The 21,255-nt window shown below is 41.5% G+C and overlaps 1 protein-coding gene and 1 pseudogene across 12 annotated transcripts in view; both read right to left on the reverse strand.

The window, feature by feature from the left end:
* Positions 1 to 21,255, reverse strand: part of NRXN2 (neurexin 2) — a gene marked incomplete at its 5' end in the record, with an annotated part of 790,596 nt that overhangs the window by 570,739 nt on the left and 198,602 nt on the right. For all 12 annotated transcript variants that reach the window (XM_056527422.1, XM_056527430.1, XM_056527429.1 and 9 more), the window contains 1 exon segment: positions 19,021 to 19,117.
* Positions 13,861 to 13,936, reverse strand: LOC130277896 (U2 spliceosomal RNA; annotated as a pseudogene).

Genomic DNA, 21,255 nt, shown 5'->3' on the forward strand with positions numbered 1-21,255 from the left:
ACAGGGAGGCATGATGTGGCATAGGGAGTGATAAAGAGGGGTGGGGGTGAAATGGCACAGGGAAAGATCAAGGAGGGGGAATGTGGCACATGGGGTGATTAAGGGGGGTGAAATTGCACAGAAGATAATTTACCGTGAGGACTGTGAATTTATGGAACGGTCTACCTCAGGAACTGGTCACAGCAGGAACAATTAACAGCTTTAAAGCAGGGTTAGATACATTCCTGGAACAAAATAACATTAATGCTTATGCAGAATTATAAAACTACATCCCTTTCCCTTATCCCCTTACATCCTTCCCTTCAATCCCCTGGTTGGACTTGATGGACGTATGTCTTTTTTCAACCATACTAACTATGTAACTAACTATGTAACTATAATAAAGGGGGAATGAAATGGTAAATAACAGTGATAAAAATGCACAACGGGGTCGCAGACCCATTTGTACTGCTGGTATCACGTCATGTGTCAGCGAGGGGTTTTCAGGGGGCCTAGGCCTTGAGCTGTGTAAGAGGCCCCAAAATTTCTGATGGCAGCCCTGGGAGGAGCCCTCGAATACTTAAATGGGATGCCCCAGACAAAGACCTCTAATGCACATCTTTTGCATCAGTTGTGGAGCTTCATTACTAAACAACAACTTACTCATCCTTAAGAACATTTTACGGTTGTTATTTTATTTTTATTTTTTTGTTTGTTTGTTTTAAACACTGATTATAATGCTACAATTTTAGTTGAAAATAAGATTTGTAAGTAATTGAAAACCATGTGGGACAGTGCGCCACCTTTTCTTCCCACCCATCATCCACACAGCGGACACCTTCTTAACAAATCTGACAGTGAACGCCATCACTAGATCAGACTTGGAGTTGTTTCCTACCTCTTCATAACCAAATATGTTAATAAATGAGTCCTGAAGCCCCTATCCAAATATTCACGGCACAGGGGCTCCATAAATATGCCAAACAATGTTCAACCCAAACAATGGCCTAAATACTTTGCTAACCCTGCATTGATGTATTATAGAAAATCATCTCTTGAATAAGAGCAAGGAAGCAACGCGGAGGGAAATGAGGTCAAGACTAGAGTTAGCGAATACACTGAACATTGTGATGAATATTTGCATGCTCAAGAGCTATAATGTACCTCGCATTAGTACACAGAGGTGTGAAGCATCTACAGTCTCTTCTAAATGTATTTCCGTACAGAATATCAATTGAGGATAGAGGGAAATGGATCAGACTACTTTTCCTCTGCCTATGCTCTGAGATCATGGACACTCCATTTGCTCCCTTCTTGGCCCAATGCAGTCACAGTCCTTCTCACATCCCCCATCTTCAGTTGTGTACCTGGCTATGAACACTTGGTAACCTGACCCTAATGCAGTACAAAAAATGTGTTATTTCATTACTTATGCACAGAAGACAATAGATTTTGCAATCTGTGGGCAATTGTGAAGGGGATATGAAAATATATAAGATAATGGACTCTTTATTCTAAAAAAATAAGAATCAAGAAAGATTTTAGTCGTTGGCACTGGAGGTCGGAGACACCTTCATGGAGCCATTAGAGGTACTTATGGCAACAGCTGAGGCTGGCATTTACAGGGCATCTATGTCCTGTACAACAAAAAATGTAAATGCGTACCTGTCAGATCCCACCAAAAAATATCAATATGTTACTCAGTACCTAATCCTGACCATGTACATCTAATTTTTATGCCTCTATCATCTATATTTATTATAAAAATACCTCTTTTTATTAGCTCACAGTGTTAGAAATCCTCTCAGGGGAAGGGGGTGTCCACTCCCTTGTGGGGGTGGGAGGTGATTGGTGTGTCTGCTCATGCAGCCTTGTCCATGAGTCATCTCTTGTCCATGACTCATGGACAGGCCTGATGCTGCTGCAGGACTGGTTAATGTCCCAGTAGGTATGGGAATCCCTAGTGGTGGGATTTTCTGTGTCCGTCTTCTTTTTTAAATATTCAAAAACATTTTAAACAACTATATTACAAAAGGTCTTTCATTTTCGGCAGTAACAATATACAAAAAGTTTTTAGATCTGACAGTGCCCATTTAAAGGAACTGTGGGGCTGAACCTAAAAAACATATTCAAATGTTTGAAGAAAAAAATGTCAAGGGCAGGAGGAAAAGCTTTTTAATGGCCCACCAATGTGTTTAAGATGATTGATGACTAATTTGAAATGTAATCATTTTAATATTTATTTCAGTTCTGCAGTATAATGATGTACACACTACATCATTCTGTCTGGACTGCCAGTGTTGCAACAACCAACCAAAGGTGCCATTGCATTCCAGTGGGGAAGTTGGCAAAAGGACGTGCTCGGACACCTGTGGCTTAGCACCGCCACCAGTGTCTTACCACGTCCTGGGCTAGCCTACCCTTGGCTGCCGCAGGCAGCATCATTCCTGCAGGTACTAGAGATTAGGAAATATCTTCCTCTGGTGTAGGTCCCGTAGATAGAGATGTTCCTGCCCTCTAGTAGCTGCAGGAAGAAGCTGCTTGTGGCCTATAAGCAGAAGAAGAAGGCTGTGGGAGAGGCGAGTATTTTGTTTGTTTTTTAATCTGAAGAGCGATCCTACCTACTGGGGGCAAGATACTTAGAGAAGGGTCCCATATAGAGGGGGAAAATTACCTACAGGAGTCCTAAATGCAAAGGGGAAACTACCTTCAGGGGCATCCTACCTACGGGGGAGTCCAACCTACAGGAGGCAAGCTACCTGTATTACACTCTGAAATGAGCGCAGTGTCCCTGTGTCCCTGTTTGCCGGCGAAGCTGGGATTCGCATCATGGGACGTGCTCACATGCGAATCCCAGACCATCACTCACCACCCTCTGCTGCCGCCTCCTCCTCTGTGTCTCAGCTCTGGCACACGCGTCCCCGTCTCCTAGAGCTCTGAAATTTAAAGAGCCAGTGCTACAATAATTAGTTGTTGCACCTGATACTACATTATAAAGTCCCTGCACCTCCCACACTTCCCTGCTGGATCTTCAGTGACCCTAGCCTGAGATTGTGTTCCATATTGCCTGTTTGCCTTACCCGTGTATCCAGACCTTCGTTATTTGACTTCGCACCTTTGCCACATGCCTTGACCTTCTGCTATGTTTGACTATGCCACTGCCTTATCCTTCAGTACCTCACCTTGCCCAGCTACCTGTGTGGTCGAGCCATGTCGGGGGTAGCGACCTGGGTGTTGCCTGCTGCAGCAAGCCCATCCTGCCTTGCAACGGGCTCTGGTTGAAGACCAGCGGCACCTTAGACTCCGCTCCCCGATACGGTCCAAGTCATCAGCCACACAGATTAGAGGATCCACATCCAGCTCCTTAACAACCTGCAGGTGTGTCCTACACATAGGAGGAAAACTACCTTCAGGGGGCCCTACATACAATGGAGCTACCTACAAAGGTCCTACCTAAGAGGGCAAACTACCTACAGGGTCTAAGCTGTCTTCAGGCGGTCCTACCTAACTGATAAACATCCTTGTATGATCATGCTGTCAGAGATAACTGGACTCCTAAGCCCAGCAGATATTTTATATAATTAATAAACAATAAGTTAAACTGAATATTTTCTACAACACTATATATCATTCATCTCGGCTCCTCCTGCTCAATAACATGTTCCCTTTTTTTTGCTCAGGCCCTTTCTTAGAGATTTTTATGCTCTAAGAATGGGGCTGATCCTTATCTGATTAATGGGGGTTATTTATCTAAATACAAAGAAACTCAGGAGCAGCTCAGGTTCATAACTGAAGTGCTGATGGTGACCAAGACACCATTTCTCCGAAGGTATCACTATGACAGTATTTGATCTTCTATCAACTATACAATGGAGAACCCGATACATTTCCACTAATGTATACGGCACCATGCCTAAGAGTAGTAGATCAGCGAGGTATTTGTAACATAATTTAGTGAGCTAGTCATGCAGCCAGCCGCATTTTTGAGTCACATAAAAGAAACTGTATATTGTTTTGGAGATTAGCTACAGAAAACCAGTCATATGGAGGAACAATAGCAGTCACAGACAGAAACGCAGAAGTTATATTTAAACAGGGCTTCTCCAGTCTTTATTTTAAGTAACAAAACAAATACACAAAATAAATCCTGCTTGTCTAACACTAACTATACAGATGAACCTTTCCTGTCTATATAGGTGGCTTACTACCTGCCACCCAAACAAAAAATCAAATGTGTTAGGCTGGGTTCACGCTACGTTTTTCAACTACGGTTCCCGCATACGTTTTCTATCAAAAACGTATGGAAAAAAACGGATGGAACAGTATGGGAAAAAGTAAACCGTATGCGTTTTTAACCCCTTAACGACGCAGGACGTATATTTACGTCCTGCGCCGGCTCCCGCGATATGAAGCGGGATCGCGCCGCGATCCCGCATCATATCGCGTGGGTCCCGGCGCTAATCAACGGCCGGGACCCGCGGCTAATACCACACATCGCCGATCGCGGCGATGTGCGGTATTAACCCTTTAGAAGCGGCGGTCAAAGCTGACCGCCGCTTCTAAAGTGAAAGTGAAAGTGACCCGGCTGCTCAGTCGGGCTGTTCGGGACCGCCGCGGTGAAATCGCGGCGTCCCGAACAGCTGATCGGACACCGGGAGGGCTCTTACCTGCCTCCTCGGTGTCCGATCGACGAATGACTGCTCCGTGCCTGAGATCCAGGCAGGAGCAGTCAAGCGCCGATAATGCTGATCACAGGCGTGTTAATGCACGCCAGTGATCAGCATTAGAGATCAGTGTGTGCAGTGTTATAGGTCCCTATGGGACCTATAACACTGCAAAAAAAATGTAAAAAAAAAGTGTTAATAAAGGTCATTTAACCCCTTCCCTAATAAAAGTTTGAATCACCCCCCTTTTCCCATAAAAAAAATAAAACAGTGTAAAAAAAATAAAAAATAAACATATGTGGTATCGCCGCGTGCGTAAATGTCCGAACTATAAAAATATATCATTAATTAAGCCGTACGGTCAATGGCGTACGCGCAAAAAAATTCCAAAGTCCAAAAAAGCGTATTTTGGTCACTTTTTATATCATTAAAAAATGAATAAAAAGTGATCAAAAAGTCCGATCAAAACAAAAATCATACCGATAAAAACTTCAGATCACGGCGCAAAAAATGAGTCCTCATACCGCCCTGTACGTGGAAAAATAAAAAAGTTATAGGGGTCAGAAGATGACATTTTTAAACGTATAAATTTTCCTGCATGTAGTTATGATTTTTTCCAGAAGTGCGACAAAATCAAACCTATATAAGTAGGGTATCATTTTAACCGTATGGACCTACAGAATAATGATAAGGTGTAATTTTTACCGAAATATGCACTGCGTAGAAACGAAAGCCCCCAAAAGTTACAAAATGGCGTTTTTTTTTCGATTTTGTCGCACAATGATTTTTTTTTCCGTTTCGCCGTGCATTTTTGGGTAAAATGACTAATGTCACTGCAAAGTAGAATTGGCGACGCAAAAAATAAGCCATAATATGGATTTTTAGGTGGAAAATTGAAAGGGTTATGATTTTTAAAAGGTAAGGAGGAAAAAACGAAAGTGCAAAAACGGAAAAACCCTGAGTCCTTAAGGGGTTAAACAGTATACTGTTTTTAAAAGTGCATACAGTTCCGTCAGTTTTTATAGAAAAAAAACCCATACGTTTTTGAAAATTTTGTCCATTTTTAATGAGAGGGGTCTTGGGTGGGGACTTTAGTATTCAAATGCGCATGTGCAAAGTAAAAACGTATAAGTTTTTCCCGTATGGAACCGTATACATGTGCGTTTCCCATTGACGTCCATGTAAAAAAAAAACGTATGCGGTTGCAGTACGGTTTTTAAACCGGAGTCAAAACAGTGGTTGACCACGATTTTGTCTCCGGTTTAAAAACCGTACTGCAACCGCATAAGTTTTTTTTTTAACATGGAGGTCAATGGGAAACGCACATGTATACGGTTCCATACGGGAAAAACGTATACGGTTTTACTTTACACATACGCATTTGAATCCTAAAGTCCCCACCCAAGACCCCTCCCATTAAAAATGGGCAAAATTTTCAAAAACTTATGGTTTTTTTTTTCTACAAAAACGGACGGAACAGTATGCACTTCTAAAAACAGTATACTGTTTAAAAACCCATACGGTTTACTTTTCCCATACTGTTCCATCCGTTTTTTTCCCATACGGTTTTTGATAGAAAACGTATGCGGGAACCGTAGTTGAAAAACGTAGTGTGAACCCAGCCTTACTCACACAGTCCCCTTTTTGAGGCTGTAGTTAGTGTAGTTCCTATTATAGTGTCTGCACCGGTGTTCAATGGCTGGTTTTGCAATTCTTATGTGATCTTTGCCCAAATATTTATTTTTAACAGCATACAAAATGAGTGTTGTCTCAGGTTTTCCCAGACATTACATCATTAGTCAGGTGTTCAAAGAAATCCTGGCTGCTTCAATGGGTAGAGCAACTGCTGGGTTTGGGGGGGGGGGATGGAGGAGAGATCATTCTCCACAGGGCTGCAGGGAATTGTCTCAGGTGTGCTTCAATGGGTGGAATGGCTGATGTGTGGGAGGGAGAAAAGTAACCTCATACCTACAAACAAGGGATCCTGGGACTTGTAGCTGGAGAGAAGAAACTAGCCATTTCCCAAATGAAATTAGAAGCATTATGGTGGACTCACAATACGAGCACGGAACGGATCCTTCCTAAGCATGTCCATTACTGTCTGGCAGGTAAGTACTAAAATCACCTTATGTTAGAGGGTTCCAAGCAAAGAAAAGATTAAAATAAATAAATAAACAAACATAGCTTACCCTGTTTGGAGTAAACTGACACTTTCTAAAAGAAGGTTTAACATACTGGGCAGTACCTTGTGGTCTTTACAAACTGGGAAGCACTGGGTGGTCTCCACTGCATATTTTGTGTGTATTCTAGTTTCAACTAGGCTTTGTCTTTTGTCTTAGCTTTTTTTTTTTTTTTTTGTACATACACTCTCCTATTATCCCTGTGTCTGCTATAAACATACGAGGTTATTGCAAGTTACCATATTTCCATCTGTAGATTATAGTATAGTACATCCACTGCCATGCTGCTCAGCCTAGATCAATGTCCTGGATTCTCAATAGCCGCAGTTCATTTACAGTCTGTAGCCTTTGGGAATACCCTGCATAAGACTGGGGAGGTTATTATCTTCCCAAAACTCTATGCTATGAAGATTTATTTTACTGCCGATCAGAAATTGTTCTGTTCTTGTTAGCAATTGACAGCCCAGACACACTGCATTGGTGCTTACTGTGCATGCAGCCATTGATCCCTATGGATTGTCTCAGGCAGTAACAGTGTAGTGCACACTAACACATCCAGGTGACAAGAAGCTGCAAAGATATGTTGCTAAGTCATAATCCGAATCATGCTTTGTGGTTTTCCATCTTCTTTTAACTCCATTAAATTGTCAAAATCTTTAATGAAGTCCATAAATTTACACAGAATGGACTATAGGGGACAAAGTAGTTTAAAGGAAAAAATATCCTCTACATTTTTTTTCTGATTAGAATCACATACTAAAACGTGTTTTTTTTTCTAATCTGTTTCTTTTCTTCGATTGGAAATTTATTTTTCATTTTTTTACATTATTATGGGGGCAACCATCTTGCCTGAGCAATGAGCCCGGGTATCATCCAGTGACCTACCAGGACCGTGCTTTGCAATAGACACAATTTGTATTAAATAGACACTATCGAATGAATAAACTTTGCATTGATCAATAGTACAAGGGAAGAGAAGAAAGCTTGTAATATATCAATATATCTAACTATATAAATTGCTTCTTTCTCCCACTATCAACCCCCCCCCCCCTCCCACCACATTCTACTGCTCAAATCTTCTTTTCTTTTGTGGTGTCCCGGTACAGGACCTTGTCCTGTCCCTGTCTAAAGTCCCCTCAGTTAGAGTCCCTCCATTCCACAGGGCTCTCCTGCAGGGCTTGCCCCTTGGTTACCTCATATAAATGTATTTCTGTATAGTGTACAAATGTACAGGACCTACCTAGGTCACGTGATATATTATAATGGTTGTACAGATAGTTAGGACCTTCCTGGGTCATATGATGTACCCAGAGTTCTCTGGGTTCAGGACCTACAGACTTTTCAACCAATGGGCTGTAGTCCAGCCTCCTTAGTATATTATGGGCTGTAGTCTCCAAATTCACTCTCTTGTTCCTACTCTTCCTGCTGGACTATCAAACAAGCACAATCAGCATATCTCAATTCATCTCAGCTAGGCCAAAGCCTAAAGAACCAGCAGCCACTAGAACTGTGCGTTATAAAGCTCTGTTTCCTAAATCCTTGTGACTACTATTCAACTCAACTCATACAATTAGTAGCACAGTGGCCTGCTTAAAGCTAAAGACTATTAGTCCCAGCAAAGCTTGTGAGGAACCTGCATCCCAGTTACCTCAGGAGAGACTTTATGTTTATAAAGACTGTTTGCATACGAAGCTCAGTAAAAGTTCCAGTTATCTCATCACTCAAGCTGTGGACATTCCGTTTATTTCCTGCCGTTTTAGGGCCGGTTGGCAGCAGGGCCTTCTACACTCAGTAAACCGCACTCTGGCGTCACGACAAACCAAGGGTTAATACCACCAGACCCTGCATCATCATTGCAACACCCCAGGTTACCACACTTCAAAATCAGCACAGCTTTGTCCTGTGTCGGCAAGACAAGCAGTACAAGTCCATGGGGGGGGGGGGGGGGGGGGGAGAACTGCAAATTTTAGAGCTGAAAATTGCTGAAAAATAACATATACAGGTTATAAAATGGCCAGAACTAGTGTTGCTTCTTATATGCACACTAAGGGCAGCTTATCCTGAAAGGTCACCTGACAAAAAAAGTACGCTTTAAATGGGTACTTCGTTGCTAGCCTCAAAGGATGGGGATTAAGATTTCTGAACGCGGGGGTCCGACTGCTGGGACCCCCCGCGTTCTTCGTGTAGACACCCGGCGTTCTGAACATTATGGGTTTGGGAGGCTATGATCATGACGTAACGCCACGCCCCCTCCATTCATGTCTATGAGAGGGGGCGCGACAGCTGTTCAGAACACCGGGTGTCTGTGCGGAGATAGCGGGGGTCTCAGCGGCCGGACCCCCACGATCAGACATCTCATCCCCTAGTGGATAAGATGTCTAGCAACGGAGTACCCCTTTAAACAGATTTAACAAGAGTGATATTCTGCTACATGGGACTTTCTCTTGATGCTGTGGAAACTTTTGGTTTAGTGGCACATTTGACTACTTTGTGTTTATTTTACAATTATATTGGGTACAAGATACATGAAAGATGACTTATGCAACAATATTCAGCACTGTTTCTATTTGTGAGGTCCTAGTCCTGCATCATATTGCCTCCTAGTACCTAGACATGGTTCTGTAATAATTCTAAATCAAAATGGTTACTGCTTGTCCATACTAAGAGCAACTCTACTGTATCTAACTTACTTGAGAACAACCTTAGGCTAAGACTATACATAGTGGCCAGATATGTGTGGATCATAATGGGAGACAGAGCATAAAAGAAGAATACTTCTCCTGGTTTTGGCTTCAAAAACTGCTTAAGGGTCAGTTCAATAAAGAATCAATTTTTTTTACATGCACTATTACCGTCGTACAGTGCCAATTGTTTTATTCCAACACAGGTGCATCTTTGCAGTTCTTTACTGCAACTGGGTCATGTGATCACCAGTCTGACCCACATAAAGTCACCTGGCTTAAAGGGGTTATCCAGGAAAAAACTTTTTTTATATATATATATCAACTGGCTCCAGAAAGTTAAACAGATTTGTAAATTATTTCTATTAAAAAACCTTAATCCTTTCAGTACTTATGAGCTTCTGAAGTTAAGGTTGTTCTTTTCTGTCTAAGTGCTCTTTGATGACACGTGTCTCGGGAACCGCCCAGTTTAGAAGAGGCTTGCTATGGGGATTTGATTCTAAACTGGGCGGTTCCCGAGACACGTGTCATCAGAGAGCACTTAGACAGAAAAGAACAACCTTAACTTCAGAAGCTCATAAGTACTGAAAGGATTAAGATTTTTTAATAGAAGTAATTTACAAATCTGTTTAACTTTCTGGAGCCAGTATATATATGAATATATAAAGTTTTATATATATAAAGTTTTTTCCTGGAATACCCCTTTAATGTGCCAGAGAAAGTTAGTTCTGAACTAAAGAATAACATCATCACCTATTAAATCGCTCCTGCTAGCTCAAACACCCATATGCCCTCTCACCTCTATCTGTATACTGCTGCTGCTCTCTCTTCATCAGGATGTATAGTTTATATACACTTCTTCTGAGACTGTGTTCACATATTGCTTTCTTGTTTTTTGTTTGTTTTTCCAGTGATTTTGCCAAAATTGCATGGTGCCCTTTTACTGCAACAGTACGAATCACTGTAAGAATCGGTTATTTTTACATTTTGGAAATGCCTAACAAAAACAGCCAAAGTGCACTTAAAATGTAAAAAATTTAAAAAAAAATTAAAAAAATGATTGATTTGCATCCAGAACGGTGCCTAACTTAAGCCTGCCACATCAGGTAAGCACAAGGCCTGCACAAGAACCTCTACGTTATTCTCTAATGACAGCTAAAAAAAAGATCATTTTCCGGAGTGCTTCTTTAATGGCTGCAAATTTTGCCGATAAACAACCATTTTTCCTTCAAAACCACGCAGCCATTAACAATCAATTTGAAAACTGTGTTAAAGAGCAGGTTGGCGTGACTTTCAGCCTGGTTTCGGGCCGCACAGCACCAGCTCTATGTGGCCTTTCCGTTACCGCATATATTTAAGGAACGAACGTTCCTGCATTTCCTCAATCAACTAATTGAGCAAATTGAATTCATAATTAGATTTCACTGATTGGACACAGTCAGAGGTGATGGCAGCCGCTCTATCTGTAGGGGTAGGGTCACACACAGCGCACACGCAGCGTGTTTGACACTGCGGAGGCACTGCCGGCAGTCACAGAGTGACGACAGTGTGAGCTCCCTGCTGCGGCCAGGTAGCGCTGTGTCTCAGTTCGTGACTGCCGCCAAGAAAACCGCTGCTACGAGTAGTGAAACAGCTACAGGGAGCAGTGGATGCACTGTGTGTGACCCTACCCTATATCAGTCATCTCCAACCTGTATCTCTTCTAGCTGTTGAGAGTTGTAGTTTTGCAACACCTTAAAGGGGTACTCTGGTGGAAAATATATATATATATATATATATATATATATATATATATATATATATTATAATTTTTTTTTTTTCTAAATTAACCGGTGCCAGAAAGTTAAACAGATTTGTAAATTTACTTTTATTTAAAAATCTTAATATTTCCAGTACTTATCAATTTCTGTATGATCCAGAAGAAGTTATTTTCTTTTTGAATTTATTTTCTGTCTGGCCACAGTGCTCTGTGCTGACACCTCTGTCCATGTCAGGAACTGTCCAGAGCAGGATAGGTTTGTTATGGGGATTTGCTCCTACTCTGGACAGTTCCTGACATGGACAGAGGTGTCAGCAGAGAGCACTGTGGTCAGACAGAAAAGAAATTCAAAAAGAAAAGAACTTCTTCTGGAGCATACAGCAGCAGATAAGTACAGGAAGGATTAAGATTTTTTTATGGAAGTAATTTACAATTCTGTTTAACTTTTGGCAGCAGTTGATCAAGAAATTTTTTCCACCGGAATACCCCTTTAACAGTCACAGGTTGGAGACCACTACCAGATAGCAGGGGATGTGGAGGCCTATACTGACAATCAGACACAGCTGTTTTGTGCATCACTGTGCATTTCCTAAGGCCGACGCTCATGCGTTGCCTTAAGAAGTGCGCATTGAAGCACAAAACGGTCGTCCCGAGCGTCCCTGCTTACTGCGTCTTAGTCCCTGTTCAATGCTTTGTTATTCACCCTATTTGCAAATAAAGATGACTCTCTGTATGTGGTGAGTGCCGTATTTTATGTCTATATTTGAATGTTAGGGCTGCTGCTTGTGCGTACACTGAGCATCATTACACATTAGGAGACGCATGGCCAACTGACAGGATCCAGTGGATTCTATGCGTTTCTTGTTTTGGGGTCGTAGTGACCGATACTCGCTACTTTTTGCCTATCCTATACTGACAATACTATAGATCAATAGGCTGCCAGTCACAATGTGAATATCCTCCCCTTAATGCGTACATGCTTACTGGGCCAACAGTGGGAACAGGCATTCATCAGACTGGCAGCTCGTACCCCAGTATTTATAGAAAGCATTTCCTTATACTGTCAGGCCACCAGAATATATGTCAGTATGTCTTCCCTACATGTTCTAGCTACACCTACTCCTACTACTACTGTATGTGTTCTTCATTTTGCTGCTACGTGTTTTAGAGATGATTTTATAGTGATGATGGCTACCAAGTGACTACACGAGACTCGTGTAAATGATAGGAGGTAGAGTTAGCTAACTTTAATTTGGGCAGAACAGGAATCCTTTGGCTGGCAGAAGAGGGAGGAGATCAATAATCCTGTGACTGGTAGCAGAGGCAGTAGAGCAACAATCCTATGGCTGCAGGAAAGCAATAATTCTATGGCTGTAGAGGGAGGAGTGCTGAAATTTTATGGTTGGTAGCAGAAGCAGAAGAGTGGGGATTCTATGGCTGATAGGAGAGGCAGGAGAGTAGCAATACTATGGCTGATAAAAGAGACAAGGGGCAGATATCCTATGGCTGATAATAGAGTCAGGCTATGTATACTACAGTCAACTTGTGATCATAGCCCCTGTCTCCATTTTTCTGTGTTTCATCTCAGTGCCTCTGTTACTAGAAACAGACTGAGCCTAACAACAGACAATAAACAGCCAATGCATTGGTAGGAAGACCCCTAGTGGCTAAAACTTTGTTTATTTTATTGTAAAGTAAATTACAATTTGGATTATTCTGACATTACAATTAAATGAGCAGAAGTTGAATGAAAAGTTAGTGACCAATAAGAGAGAATAGAAGAAGTTTTGTTTTTTTATCTAAGAGCCAAGAAACGTGCTCTCGAATCCCCCAAAGTGCAAGCAAAAGTGCAAAACGTGTTACACACACACAAAAAAAAAAATGTGCACAAAGGATGTGGTCTATCGCAAGCCCTTCTCCTACAGGAAAGAGACCCCCCCAACAAACCTTACCCTTCGCCTCTGGACCAAAAGGTACCCGCAAGATTCCAGGTTCAATGTCCCTTTTTGCCGAAGCTATAAGGGACCCCAAATCCCCCCTTGGCGTTAGCCAATGTTTCTGCCTGCAAAGCCATAAAAGGTTGGTACCCTGCCCATGCAGGAGTACCCATGGTTTTTGCAGGGAGGTGTAGAACCTGAGGGCCACACACTCCTCCCCTAGACCGCCAGGAGGGACACCGCATTCTGACAAATCCTGTGGACACACAACACGCAAAAAGTGACACAGTAAACAAAAAGAAAGAAACAAGTGAATGTGTGCAGGTTTACTGCCCAGACATTCGGCCAGATCTATACAAATGTTTCCAATCCTAGCCAGAAGGCCGAGAATCAAGAGGTGAGTGCCACAAGGTGTATAGATATGGTGCAAGTGCTTCCACTCAGTGAGCCCATCCTCTCAGAGAGTTTCGGCACCTCTGGCCACCACTCCCCGAGGCACAAAAGTACCTCAGCTCTAGACTCTCTCAGCCTTATGGCAAGACCCGAAGGAAGCAGGTCACATCAGGGCAGCTGTTGAGCTGATTCCGTCGAAAACCAGCCCCGAAACACCCCGGTACACCTGCCCCCTCCATGCAGCACCCGTCCTCCAGTCATACATCGATGGTGTCTGATCCACCGATAAAACCTATAAGAACAGATACTACACTTGATCTTAGCCAAAAGGCCGAGAAGCGATAGAAGAAATGTTTTGTCTTTTTTCCTAAAAAAACTGCACCAATGTTGTTGATAGGCTGTGTTTGGCATTACAACCTGGTATTACAACCCTGCCATTTTACTTGAAGAGTTGTCTCTATAACAAATGTGACATTTTTGACATCTTCTACCAGCACTTTATATACAAACAGTAGTCATTTTTGAAAGAGGTTTTCTAGTTTTATACATTTTAAGCCTGATCACTCAGGCACAAAACTTGTAGCTCCAGAGTACCAATGCAAATCGGTAACAGGACTTCCATCTACCAAGTGTCACTCATAATGCTGGTGTCTTCTTATCTGACAGATGGGCCTTCAGGCTACAGATCATCCCCTATAGCTGTGCCCTGCAATCATTGTGTAATGAAAAGTTTTCCAGCTTTCTAATATACTCTGCGAACTTCATGTTTCAGAGCCTCATCACTTGCAAAATCAGTGGAGGACAATATTCTTGTTTACACCCACAGGCTAAACACCCAATATGTACCTAGTTCATACAATTGTATTTAGTTTATGAACTGTTTGTTTTGTCATTTTTTAGATACACTATATTTGTTTAACCTCTTAATGCCGCATGCTATTGATCTGATGGAAGTGTTAGGGATGTATGGAGTGAGCTCAGGAGTAAAGGCCTCGCCATACCAGGGTGCTTCTAGCATCTGACAGCCGCAGCCCTTGACTGGCATCAGAGCTGGCTCCGATGACAGTCATTTAACACCCTAGATGCCACAGTCAATTGCATCTGTGGAATATAGGATGAATGGATGACTCACAAGGAAAAACAGGACTTCTGTATAGGTGCTTCTACAAAAAATATTTTTGGGGAAGCACCCATACAGAAGTCCTGTTTTTCCTCGTGAGTCATCCATTCATCCTGCATTTGATACCGGTAGCATTCTGTCAATACCAGAGGGACCTCAAGGCGGCTGACCAAATTCTTTATCCAAATGCTCGTTTAGGTGTTATGCTCTAAGCACAATCCTACTTGGTAAAAGTCCAATTTTATGTAATTCTTTCTAATACCTTGCCTTGCCATCCTGATGATTTGTGTGCCTCCTTTTTTTTTTTAATAATCATATCTGTGAAACATTTGTGGTGAGGGTGTGATGAGGGCAGGTGTTATTACCCTAGGGGCAGATGTTATTAACCCCTTGTATTCGTGACGCTAGGGCATGGTTTAACCTCTTCACCACCCAAAGGTATACCACTGGATCCTTGGCTAGGCATGGGGCAAATAATGACTCCAATGCCAAGTTACGGAACAATGGCAGCTTTACTGAGGTAAACAGGTGTAAAAGTCTTAACAGCTTAACCAGGCTCAAGGAGGTGACCAGTGACTTCCGAGACTTTAGGGCTCACTGTTACTTGGATAATTTGATACAGGACCACGCTGACTTGACACACATTAACCTTGACTGACTTGACTGGAACTGACCAGACAGACTTTACCTCATATGCAGCTTACCAGGTTTTGACATTAACCTGTGGGGTAGTGGACTTGTGAATGTGTGGCTGCGTGGTAGGCTTTGGGCCTCCTCAGGACATCAGACACTTTCTCTCAGGACTTGCTGCACTCAGTAGAGAAGAGACTAAGAGAAGAGACTGAACTAACTCCTCTCAGGGTTTATATGGGGGAGACTCTGGAGGGGTCCCATAGATCACCCTGTAGGTCACCTGGTCACTGGTACCTATAGCTTGGTTACAACACATGACAACAGTGTTTAAAGGTATATGACAAGTTATACAATAAATTAGATAACACAGGTGGTAGTTAACTACTTAGGGAACCGAGGAGTCACTGACTAGAGTCTGCCTGACAGGGCAGCAATGGTACAGGGGTGCAACTCCTGTGCTGGGCCACCACACATTTATATATTTGTGAAACAGTCATGGCAGAAAGGCACCTTCTGAAGGCCTCCATGGCTGCCATGATCAGACTACTATTACAGCCTGCCTACAGCAGGCACCAATAGGACAGCTTGACAGTTCACTGCAATAAATATGAATTGCATTGTACTATACCAGCAATCAAGCATAGTAATTTCTCAAAATTATAGTAGATAATAGTAAAGTCCAAAGTCCAAACACAGGAAGTGCCGCCTGGAGTACTGAGGGGGGAGGGGTCCAGCCAACAGCATATGGCAGTTATGTGTGAGAGGAGCTATGATTGGATGAGGCTGGACACCCCCCCCCCCTCCCTCCTCAGCACTCCAGATGGCCCTTCCTGTGTTTGGACTTTGGTCCAAAGTCTGTGTATGAGTTGGGGGAAAATGTGCTCTTGAGCTTTTTTAAGCACAAATAAAACATAGAAAACTTAATTTTTTTAAACAAAGTATATTAGAAATATTTTTCATTTACCATAAGGAGTGCAATAGCAAAAATTTGTTTTAATGAGAGTGACCCTTTAAGTAAACCAGTGTAAGACCGAACTGAAATTATCAAGAGGTGCTCACGCAGCAGGTGTAAATTGTAGTAAATTTGGTGTGAAAGGTTGCCACGCCCCTTTCCCGCAAAGCATGATCCCTCGGTGGCAAGCCCAACCCACTTGACAAGCATGTTACTGATCATCGAAAGGTGCAAAATTTTGTAACTTTTAGACAATCTGCGCCAACTGTAGATCTTAATATATTACACCCATAATGTGATTTATCCTACATGGAGAACAGCATAAATAAAAGATAAGAAAAATGCCATAATTGCTGATTTTTTGTCACTTTATCGCCAGAAAACATGGTATTAAAAGCGATCGAATAGTCCGATCTACAGCAAAATGACACCAACAATAACTACAGTTCACTGCACAATAAACAAAACCACATATGGCTCCATTTGCATTTTACGTTTTTGGACAGCATTTTTTATGTTTTTCTTAGAAAAACTGAACAAAAGCTATATAAGGCTAAAATCACATATGTCCGGCGTCCAGGATAGTTTCCCTCTGGCGTGCACCTGAGGGAAACTGATGCTAGAACTGATCCCATTCATTTGAATGGGATAGTTCACAATCATCCAGCATCTCAATTTTGATGCCAGATGGTTCGACAAGCCGGAGCTTGCTGCGGTCCCCTGTCTGGCATACAGAAACAATGGATGCCGGATGCCAGCCAACTGATGACAACTGATGCATGTCGTCATCAGTTGTGGGATCAGTTGCATCGAGATCTAGGCTGAGTTCACCTATGCCGGATGCTGAACATATGTGAACTCAGCTTAACAGATTATCCTGTAAGTGTACTGGCCAACAAAATGGGGCATTTTTTTTTTTTCAATTTCACTCCATCAAATAATTGAATCAAAATCATTTTCAATGATTTTGATTAAAATTTTTATTTAACAACAACAACGTGTCCTGAAAGCCAATGTTAAAGACTGCAAAACATGCAAAACAGGAAGACAGGTTTCATGTGGAAATATATCACTCAATGAAGTGTTAGGCTCGGTTCCCAGTTGTTTTTTTACCAAAATGCCAGAAAAACTGCCACTGATTTTCCCTGCATTCTTTCATTTTTTCTGGCGTTTTGCCTTTGAGTGAAAATTGCATTTTTGGGCCCTTTGGTGTTTTTTTTCTAAATTTGTTGGGTACCAAAAAAAAAAGATGCAGTAGGAATGGAAAAATATGTATTTAATGAAATTTTTATAACAAAATTATAATACATTTTTAAACAGGGACCAATTTGTGTGGGTGGGCAGAGACCTAAAAATGTAGCCGGCAATAATAAAAATGTATTCATATTTTCCGCCAAGAATGGTGATTGGCCGGATGGTGGCAGCGGGTAATATGAATAAGTGATGTGAATTTATATACGGAGTATAGTGCAGAGATGCGGAGGGCAGGAAAAAGCTGCTCCGCATCTCAGGGATGAAGGCTGAATGACGATCGCAGCGAGTGTCAGGAGTGACACCCGCTGTTATCTGTCCTTAACTGCAGGTACTACTGCTCTCAACATGGAGCATACTCAGCTCCATATTGGGAGCTGTAGTACCTGCATTAATAGACAGATCGCAGCGAGTGTAACTCCTGACACCTGTTGCGATCTGTCTATTAATGCAGGTACTACAGCTCCTAGCTGGAGCAGAGAATGCTCCATGTTGGGAGCAGTAGTACCTGCAGGTAAGAAAAGATCACAGCGGGTGTCACTTCTGACATCTGCAGTGATCCTCCTGTATAGTGTATAGATGTGGGCGGCCGGCCGTTCTTCTGTGGTCCCCTGCACTGACGTATATATATATACATATATATATATATATATATATATATATATATACACCTACGCATCTAGGCAGATCGCAACAGGTGTCAGAAGTGACACCCGAGGCGATCTAGTACATGTATTACTACTCCCATCATGGAACAGTGTGTTCTATGCTGGGAGTAGTTGTACTAGTTTAAAAATGTTAAAAAGTGAAAAAATTTAAAAACACATGCACACACACTTTATTCAACACATTATTGAAATACATTAATAATAAAAAGTTTAACAAAATTAATTATAACAAATATATTACTTTTACATTTAAATGGCCCCTTTCTAAATTTTTATTATTGTCGGCTACATTTTCAGATCCCTGCCCGCCCACATAACTTGATCCCTGTTTAAAAGTTTATAAAAAAAATGTTGTTATTAAAAAAAGATGAATTTTGTTAAATACAATTTTTCCATCACTACTGCATCTTTTTTTATTTATTTTTTAATGGTACCCTATGAAATTTTATTTAAAAAAAATGTATCTCCATCACTTTTTTGGATCACTAAAGTCCAAAAAAATAAAAAAAAATATGCCTCCAAAAACGACGAAGTTAAAACCCACATGGCGTTTTTTCACTCCCATAGACTCAAAAAAAAAAAAAAACTAGTGGAAACCTAGCCTAACGGTGGTTTTAGGTGAGAATTTTTTTCCCCGGATTTTTTGTACATTTATAAGAGTATATGCAATAGTGTGAAAAAAGGTTAAATTATTAAAATATATCAATAAATAAATAAATAAATAAATAAATAAATATATCTTTAAAGCCAAGGTTATTATAGCAGATATAGAGAATCTATAATGGGCGCAGAATGTTACTAACCAGATATGTCCAACAGATGTGAAGGTGTTGGATGCTCAGTGTTCTGATTCTTTTAATGCATGGATGACTTCTAGGCTCTCAATATGTTAGTCCACCCCTGTAGGAAATCAAGATGAAGTCACATTAGTACGCTGGATAAACACAAGCAGTTGGAATAATTCTAGATACATAATGCAGACAATACGGACATAGAATGTAGATTTTATGCATAGAATGCAATTTAAATGGAAAAAATTATAAAAGTGACCAATAATGCACCAAGGTAGCAAGGAGACATGAGAGTCAATGAAAGGCAGCAGGGAATTATCCAAATCCAAAGCACTGAGCACCTGAATCACAGAGAGAACGATGCTACAGATCTCCATCAGGGAAGGGATTATATCATGAAAGTGCTGCCGCCATTTCAATCGCTGGAATATTAACATTTTAATTTCAAGCATACATGGGCTCAGGCTTAGAAAGTGTTCTAAGAAGAAAGTGGCAGTGTAGGAGATAGCAACCTATCAGAGTACTTTACACTTGCTTAGCTTTGGGAAAGTTTTTAGTCCCTTTCACTTTCGGAACATTTTGTTATATTGGTGCCTTGTGCTAAAATAAAACCAAAATTTAAGTTTTCACTATCACTCTGCACCCCTCAATACCCCACAATGAGAATGTGAGAACAGAGTTTTAGAAATGGACACATTTATTGAAAAGGACAAAGTTTAATTTTGCACAAACATAAGCATTCAGATGCTTTTCTATGACACTTATAATTTAGCTCTGGCTCCTCCCATTTCTCTTCATCCTCTCTGACATGTTTCTACACCTTAACTGCAGTCACCTGTAGTAAATTCAGGTGATTGGACATGATAAGGAAAGACACAGCCCTGTCTATGTAAGGTCTCACAGAGCAAGAGCAAGAACCAAGCCATGGGGGAAAGAACTGCCTGTAGAGCTCAGAGACTGGATTGTGTGAAAGCAAAGGTATCAATGGGATTCTGAGGCGCTGGACACGCAAACTGAAGGGATCTCAAGTTTATCTCAATGTGTATGAAGGAAACCATGTATTGCTCATCACCTGCCCAATACATCTCTACAGTGAAGCTTGGTGGCGGCAGCATCATGCTGTGGGTTTTTAGTAAAAACCTGATCCACAGTTCCCTGGAGCTCACACTGTGCTAAACGTTCCAACAAAACAATGGGGGGCATTTGTTGTTGTCTTTAGAGCTGTTTATGTGTGTAGATTTGTCTCACACATGGTGCAGCGCTTGCACCTTAGCCTATTTTTTGCACCTTTTTGATTTACAACTTTTTTTAAAGTGCGTACAGACCAGCTGTTAAGGTTAGTTTTATTTTGGGAAAAGGTGCAAAAAAAGCTCAAAACCACTGAAAAGTCTCTAAACTACATCAGCCCAGACTTAGCTTAGCTTTTTGGTGTATCTGAAGAGTGAAATTTCAGAAAATGTGACCTGCACAAAATGTATCAAATGCCCTGCGACCATTTAAAATTGTACTCCTACTCATTACTAGCACACAATAAAAAAGGAGTAGAAAAATGCCTCACTTACAGCCACAATGATGAATGCCCTCAATGACCCTAAGCACACAGCCAGGACAACACAGGAGTGGCTTAGGGACAACTCTATGAATGTCCTTGAGTGACCCAGCAAGAGCCCTGACTTGAACCTAATGGAACATATCTGGAGACCTGAAAATGGCATCTGCCAACAGTCCCCATCCAACCTGACAGAGAGCATTTACAGAAAAGAATGGCAGAAAATCCCCAAATTCAGGTGTGTAAACCTTGTGGCCTCATCCCCAAGTAGACTGGAGGCTGTAACCACTGCCAAAGGGGCTTTAAAGAGTACCTGTCATCAAACCATATTTTCTAAACTAACTCAGATTATATTCACTAACTACTCCTAACACCCCTTCTGCCCTAAGAAAAAAAAAAATTTCGGAGCTTTAAAAAGCTGTGTATCATACCTTTTCCCTTCCTCTAATTGTGTGAGCTCCCCGCAGGAGAAAATGGGCATTTCCCAGCAGGGACCACGTCACTGAAGCCTGCAAGAAGCCATGCCCTGCACACACTTCCTGAGTTTGGACTTCTGCAAGTCCAGTTGGAGACCAAATTAACTGTTTGGGAACAGAACAGAGCCACCTAGTGGGCGTTTTTTCAATCACCTTCAAAACATATAAAGGTTGAGAATTTTTACAGCAAGTAGATAGCAAAGTGTCTTATAATAACATAAA

This window comes from Hyla sarda, chromosome 6 (assembly GCF_029499605.1).
Source record: "Hyla sarda isolate aHylSar1 chromosome 6, aHylSar1.hap1, whole genome shotgun sequence".
Lineage (NCBI taxonomy): Eukaryota > Metazoa > Chordata > Amphibia > Anura > Hylidae > Hyla > Hyla sarda.